Source organism: Nannospalax galili, unplaced genomic scaffold (genome assembly GCF_000622305.1).
Source record: "Nannospalax galili isolate Female #2095 unplaced genomic scaffold, S.galili_v1.0 scaffold56, whole genome shotgun sequence".
In the NCBI taxonomy this organism is placed as follows: Eukaryota; Metazoa; Chordata; class Mammalia; order Rodentia; family Spalacidae; genus Nannospalax; species Nannospalax galili.
Window position 1 is genome coordinate 1,241,408 of NW_008340065.1, and position 8,016 is coordinate 1,249,423.

General features: G+C 46.0%; 1 protein-coding gene across 1 annotated transcript in view; it reads left to right on the plus strand.

Moving 5' to 3' along the window:
* Positions 1–8,016, plus strand: part of Zfhx3 (zinc finger homeobox 3) — a 243,173-nt gene that overhangs the window by 192,224 nt on the left and 42,933 nt on the right. The gene's annotated exons all lie outside the window — the stretch shown is intronic.

Genomic DNA, 8,016 nt, shown 5'->3' on the forward strand with positions numbered 1-8,016 from the left:
GAAGACACTGCCATTTTCACCTCCCATCCCCCTTCCTAAGTAGGATACTGAATTGGGACCATTGTTCTCCCCAGCTTCTTTGTTTTTAACAGACTGGAGAAGGGCACCTTTCTTGGTATCAAGGACCTTCTATTTTGCATGCCTCTGCTTTCCAGAATATTCCATTTGGTGTGAGGTTAAACTGTGCAAAGTACTGTTTGAAAGAAAGGGGAGAAAGAGAAAGGATCTGGTCAGAATGCATTTGTTAGATCACGTTTTAAACCAAGTACAATTGAAGGTAGTTTTTGTCCAAAGAAAGGAAAAACCCCGGCAAATCCTCTGAGCTCCCAGAGAGCGCGCCTCCTTTGTCGCAGCTCTGACATTGAAGTGTAATTTTTCATGGTTATTTGGACTGGAAAATGGGGGGAAAGGGAGAGATGGGTCTGCGATTATTTCCCATAAATGACAACACAATCACATCACGCTCCGCTACAAACATGTTCCAGGAATTTGCCTTTTTTACATTTCATGTGTGAAAGTAACAGCCACCGTCTGTAGAAGCCCAGGGAACTAATCCCTGCTGCATTCTGTTTCCTCCAGAGTTCTGGGCTGTAGCTGGGTTTCTTATTCAGTGTGCATTCTGAGGTTGTTTCAGGCCGGGTTTGTGTTTTAGAAACTGGAACTCATACCTCTCAGTTATTTCATTTTATTTTTTTGAAACCTTCCCATGAATGGCCACCAGGCGAGTCCCTGACACATTTCATTGCATCCTGCTTTGTCGCTGCACATCCGCTTTTATCCTTTCTGGATTTCTGCAGGGGGCAGCCCAGGTGCTTTTGCTGAGACCACAGATAAATGGGACTTGTTGCCTGCTGGCTTTAGGTGGTTCCTCCTTTTCTCTCCTCTCTTGACCCCCACCCACCCCCTTAATTCTAGTGTGGTTTTGACAAACTGTTCAAATGACCAAGCGGCCTCGCCTGGGAGAGGGAAAATGGCAGGGCTCATCCCCGCAACACAATAGCAGTGTTCTTCACTCCATGCTGTGGCATTCTGTGTTGCTCCTGCAGGAGGGTTGGCTCAGATAGGGGAATTCTCTCTGTAAGGCCATGGGCTCTGGACCCACGCGGGCTCTCTCCTGTGGATGTGCCAGTTCGAGGTGAAGTCAGTCCAGAGGGGAGAAGGAGATGAGCCTTCCCAGGCTGCCTCTTGCCTCACAATCCCCATTTTTCTCAGTTCTGTAAACAGTGGCAGGATCTTCAAATATACAAAAGCATAAATGGTCTCTATTCCCCAATTAGTCATTTTTAATAACACCCAGAGTTGCCTTGGGAGTGTTGATCCTTCCAGCCCAATGCCAAAGAGGCAAGTTAGTGGGTTGGGGGCAGGAAGGGAGGTCAGGGCGGTGGTGAGGAGGCTGGATTCCTTCAGTGTCCATCTTCCAACAAAGCTTTTCCTGGAGGCCCCTGAGAGGCTGGTGGCTCTGCACTGAGGCCTTTCAAGCTCTGTCCAGAACCCTCAGGCACGGCCTCAGGTGTATTTGCTAGCTGAAACCTTGCAGAGCAGAGCTCCTAAGTGGAGATCACTTGGAGGATCCACATGAGAAGGAGCCCCTCACTGGAGGAAGGGCATACATCTGACCCCCTTCCATGTTCTCCTGGGCCCTTTAACTTTCTGGGTTCTTGCCTCTTGCTGGACTGGAGGCTATTTATAAATGTCTCTAAGAAGGTGGTTTTGTATAAATAATGTGTCAGGAGTTGGACTTGGAGGTTTTTTTCTTTCTTTTTTTTCTTTTTAAACCACCAAGGTGGGAAGAATGTAGGTGCCCTCAGCTGAATCCTGACACTTCTTTCAGCTGGGAGTAAAAGGTCCTTGGCAAGCGTGGCAGAGGCTAACTGGGCAAAAGTGGAAAACAGTGAAAGCAGCAGCGCCCCTGGAGGGAGAGCGTCCCTCTGCCTTTTCGGGCTCTGTCCCTTAGGCTCCCACTGAAGAGGGGAGCTAGGAAGGCCCAGGTAAGCAGGAGCAGGGGGCTGCTTCTTCCTCCATCTATGTAGAGACTGACTGCTTTGTGCTCTTTTTGTGTGCTAGAGTTACAATGTCCGATGATGGAGGCAGGGCATCTAAGCCTGGGAAAGTGGGAAATTTTACTCAGATACGCATTTGAGTAAATGAATTCTCTAATGGGGAGTCCTGCCCCCTGGCCCATACCCCACACTACACTCACCCACACACAAGCCCCTTTAAACTTTCCTGTCTGGACTATCATAGCCGTATCTCTAGGTGTCTCTTCCTCTCCGTGTTGGCCTCTTTCTAGAGGAATCTAAACCCTGCTAAGTAGAAAACAGAACAAATAAAGTAGGTTAGTAGTAGTAGTAGTTGTTGTTGTTGTTTTTAATTCAGGTAACTGTGCTTCCAGGTAGATTTGCAGACTTCCTGTTCTCTCTGCACGTGTTGAGAACGTGTAGTCACCTTTACTGAGAAGCTAAGAGATTGATTTCTGTTTATGGTGAGCAAACCCCTTTGATTTCAGGGAATGTACCTGGAGCTGAGGTATTGTCACCAGAAAACCTCATTGCGCCACGTTGCCCCTCAGGCAGGAATGAAACCAGAGTAAAAGAAGCTGTGTTTGGGGTGTTGCCGAGAAGTCCTTTACATTCTGAATCCGGGTGTGACTGCAAAGTGAGGACTAGGGTTCATGAGAGTCATCCATCCGTCGGTATCTTTGGTCATCATTCGAGAGAGTGACCAAATATCCCAGGAGGAGAATGACGCAGTTTGTGACCCACCCCTGTGGGTGTAGCTACCAGTGTCTTTGCCGTCAGCTTCTGGCTTGGAAGGGGAAGACAGGACTAGAATGAAAAAGCTGGGAACAGAACAGTTGTCTGTCATCAGTATTGCAGACCACACCGCCTGACAAGTTTCTGCTGTGGCAGAATTTTAACACCCAGGATTTAAATCGAAACAAGTGGTCTAGACCTTAGTAGTCATCTTTTATATTGCAGGGTTTAATTTGACCTCTTTGCAAAATAAAGCCTGCACCTTTGCAGAATATCGGTAACTGGCAGAGATTTCCCATTGATAGGAAAACGCCAAGAGGATTGGACATGCTGGACTGTTCTGCTCTCATCTGGCATTTGTGCCAGCCGAGGCTGAAAGGGGGCATGTGATTGACTGGGGCATATCCCACATGAATTCCAGAGTCCAGAGCCTACACCGGAAGAAGAGGAGCAAGAGGACAAAGCATAGCCCGAGTTCCTCCTGCTACCCACCACGGAGACACCAGTCAAAGGCACTTGTAGTTGCCACCCTCTGTGTCACTCCCGCTGGTCAGAGTGTGGTGAGCTTCCCGCCTGCCTAGGTGGTCGTCCTTGGGTTAATTAGGTTGAAAACAGGAGAAAGGAAAAGCTTTAACCCTATCTTCAAAGTAAGCAGATTGGTTATTTTGTTTTTCAAAGAAGAGGTCCCATATACAATTAAAACTTGTTTCTGGTAAACCTCATTCCTGGAAGGATGAGCTTTTAACAAAAGGCTTTTGACAGCTGCAGGCTATTTCATTTTTTTTAATGCCGAATGAAAAATCAATACATTTTTCTGGGTTATACATATTCAGAACAGGCCTGATATTTCCATTATAATGGAAAGTGGGTGTCTGCACATCTCGCCTGTCAGAGCTGCACCACCGCATTTTCCAAGCCACTGCTAAATATTTCAAACCTGATTTGATTGTGGTTCATGACAGCTAATGTTTCTCAGCTCTTGAGCCTGCCGACAGGCAAACGCACTTTACCCCCACCCCCACCCCCACCCCAAGCTTCGCTTTGCCTCCCCAAGAAAAAGGAATGAACAGTTTCATTCTTTGGGGATCACAGATTGGTGTATTATTTAAGTAACACTTTCATGTGAGAGCCTTGGGTACAGACACCCTGATACTTAGGAGACTTTCCAAATTTCTATCATATTGAGGCACTGTGGGGGCTTTGTCAGGTTTGAATTAATCTACATTATCCTGTTAAGAGTTAGGAACAGAGGGATTAGTCTTAATCATTGATTGACTCCCTTTCCTCCAAGCCTGAAAGCGATCTGTAAAATACCCCCAATGGACGTGTCACTCGGCCCCCATTATTTGTGGGGAGCAGTCCTTTTTATTTAAGCTGCAGTTCTTTCGTGGGTGACACATTTGAGGAGTGTGTGCAGTAGGTTGGATGCCGACTGTTTCTGGTCTGGGCTTCTGCCTTTCACTCCTTCCACAAACCAACTTCCAGGTTGCTCATAAAATTCTAACAAATCCCTATGGGGTTGCCAGCTGGCACATGCACCTCTTTCCTTCAGGAGTTAGACAGTCCAGGGCTGGGAGAATCATGTGGTCACCTTTACTAAGATGCCGAGTATAAGGTGGATAGAGACCAATTTGCATTTGTGGTGAACGAAGCTGCCTGGATTGAAGGGGTATTTTTCTGGGACTGTGTCTTATCCGCTCAAAGCCCTAAGCTGTCTTTGGAGCCCTTCTTTTATGACCTGTCGGCTGCAATTCTTGCCCATGAGGGCTCTTCCCCTAACCAGGAGTTGTGAGTGATAGGAGCTGGCTGAGTTTGGCCCTGTACTGGAAGGACTGTCTGTGAAAAGGAGGTAGTGGTGGAGATAGATTTCTCGGAGGCTGTCAGTCATGTTTTACATGACAGCAAAAGGCAGAGAACACAATGGAAAACTTTGTTGATTTTTAACATTTGCTTCCATTTCTGTGCTGAGGATGTAGCTCGGGTGGTAGAATGCCTTCCCAGCATACATGAAGCCTTGGGTTCAAACCCTAGCCCCACATAAACCTGGTGCAGTGGCATTTGCTTGTAATCCCAGCCCTTTCAGGGTGGGTGTGGAAGGATTATAAATTCAAGGTTATCCTCTGCTATGTAGCAAGTTTGAGGTCAGCCTGGGACACATGAAACCCTGTCTCAGAGTTTTCCTTTCTTTGTTCCACATGGAAACACAGACAGACAGGAGGGGGTACCCTAGCCTGAGGGCCACAGTGGGGCATAGCCATCAAGGTGGGTTTCCAGAGAGGGTTTTAGAGCTGTCTGCTCTGGTATTGTTTAAAGCACAGACTTGTCTGGGGTGCACTTGGCCTGCTGCCTCCTGCTGAGAACCAGGGCTAGGGTGGAGGTAACCTCTTGGCCCGCGTCCTGGCCACACCCCTGAGAAAGCATTCCTGCTGGGCTCTGGTTGGGATGTGAAATATTTCTTTAACACTCTGAGAGCAAGACCCATTTTGGTGTGTCTGCTTCAGCTTTGAGAGTGGCACAGTGTGTTGTGGCTGCTGCGTGTGTTGGTTTTAAATGAAAGCAACCTCTTCCTGTAAGCCAAAGACTGGATTTCCCAGATAAAACCCATCATCAGCCCAAGTCTTCAGTTATTCTCATCATCTATTGGTAGTTGGTATTACAGAAAGGGAAACACAGGCATGGCTTCTGTAATGACCCAGCCAGTTGCCACTGCACAGGGCAAGAAGGCAATCTGTGGTCTGTGGGAAAAAAAAACTTTCCCTCTCTTCTGCACTCCATCAATGTCTGATGGATGTCACTAAAGAGAATGAGAGCTAGCGAGCAGCCCCAGCTTGATTCAGAACTAGGCACTCCTCTCACCCCTGACCACCACACGTGTCCAGGAGCCAGGAGACTGAGGCTTCCCGATGGATGCCCACTCCTTGCTCTTGGTGAGAGAGCTTGCTTTACACTTATGGGACCAATAAAAACACACCCTGTGTTGCAAAGCATCATAAGCCCAAGCTGTCCAGACAAATTCACGGTTTGTATCCCCATTTTTAAATCATTCTCTACCTTTATTGGTATTCGGTGCTCACAGTTTTCCGGTTACTGTCAGCCTGGGCTTTCATCCATTTTAAAGAGCCTTTTTCTCCTCTTGCTGTTGATGGTATAAAGACAGATGGTGTAACTGCTTATGAATGTTCTACTTTATTTCTCCAGGACCAGACAGTTCACTTAGAGACATATTATTTCCACATGCTCAGGTTAGGCAGCCCAGATTTGTCTGCCTCCTGCAACCAGCTGCCCTCCTGGTCCTTGCCATGCAGAGGGCGACACCTGTAGGTCATACATGGAACTTCAGGGGAACTCCTATTTGAACTGGACCTGGTTTTTAGTTAGAGGACACCTGATCTCTGGTAAAAAGAGCTGGTTTATACAGGAGTTTTGTGACCATTCTTCTTCTAGCATGCATCTAGCATTCTCTTGGTGTGCAAGTCACAGACAATAGCATGAAACCTAGGAACTCAAGGGGGGGGGGTAGATGTATATTTCTTGGAAAAAAGTAAAAATAATAGTAATAAGCTCCTGAAGTAACCTCTGGTTTAACCTCCCTTGGAACTGAGCTGCCTTTGTTTTCTCTTTGCATGGGGCAGGGAAAGCAGAAAGCCAATGCCCAGAAAAGGCTGGCAGAGGTCTGTAGGCATAATCACAGAGCACCCTACGATTTCCTCACTTACTCTTGCATTGATGATCTACTTATCCTTTACAGTCTCTGTCTCCTGAATGGATTTGTTTGGAAAGGTTCAAAGCACTGGCATCAGTCCCAGGTGACAGTCTTTTAACTCTCTGCGCCTGTGGCTGCTTGCCACAAAGTGCTCCAGAGAGTCACTGGCCTTGGCCTTGGCAACCCAGCAGGTAAATCCTTCTCTACTGAGCGACGCCTTCGCACCTCGTGCATTACTGTATCAGGGTTCCGTCCAGTTTGTAGGTGCCAGACTGTCTCCATCTCAGGTGATGATGGGGGTGTGTGCAGGAGAGGATTGACCATTGAGCCACCTGTTTGCCTAGCCCCATTTGGCAAATGTATCAGTACTACAAATGTTTTGTATCGTAGATCATATTTAAGAGCTCTGACTAGTTTGTATATGCCCAGCTTAGTAATACTGATTGGCTGAATGCTGGTATCATTACTTAAAGATGAATTTTATAATTATGGTGTTGGACAATTTTATCCAAAAGTCTAAAAGTATGCAGGGAATATCTAATCTGGACATGATGCGATGGCATGTATACGACACTGTGCAACTTGCTTGTTATTACCTTATTCATGCTTAAGCATTTTTTTCTACAAGATGATATGTGTGTGTTAATATTGAGCTGTATGTGTGATGAACTTCAAGCCATGATTGCCCAGTTTTTGTCTGTTTAAACTGAGGACAAGGACAGAAAAGTTGATGTTAATATTACTATGTAACAAGGCAACAAACACAGAAAATGTATGTATGGTGCCCTGAGGTAGTGTTGGAATAAGCCTTGGATTGCCTCCTGAACTCTGTTGCTGATAAGGAAAAAAGAATATTCTTCACCTCTGGAGTTTGGTTTTCCAACCGTTGAATCTCCATCATCTTTCTCCGATGAGGAAACCATGATTATAAATGATCCTTTTGTCTTTACATGTTTGGGAAACACTTAAAGGGCAATTTACTGTGACTGTTTTTACTTTTATGGGATAAAATTTAGAGGCTATTTTGTGGAAGGTTGGGGGGGTATAAGACCTGAATTATTTAAAAGTAGATTTGGGGCTAGCCTGGGCTACATTGTAAGACCTTGTCTGAAAACAAAGGAAAAAAAATCAAAACAAATAAGCAGGTACTTGTAGATTTAGATAGTGATGTGGTATTGGCTAGAACCCAAGTCCAGAATTTTAGATTGTACCATGGTCTTGGCCCTGCTGGGCCTGCTCTAGTGCCCAGTCTCTGGTAATAGGATGTGGGAGTGTGTGATCTCATCCTTCTGAACCCAGAGAGGTGTGCTCTTCAGAGTCTCATCATTTCAAATGTGTTTTTTACTTTTGATTTGTTTGCTTTATTTTTCCTTCTTTAAAATATTTTATTTATTATTTTTATTTTATGTGTATGAGTGTATTGCCTGCATGTATGTGAGTGCACCTGTGTCGTGCAGTGCCACGAGTTAAGGATGGTTCGTAGCAGCCATGTGGGTGCTGGGAATTGAACCCGGGTCCTCTGCAAGAGCAGTCAGTGCTCTTAACTGCTGAGCCATCTCT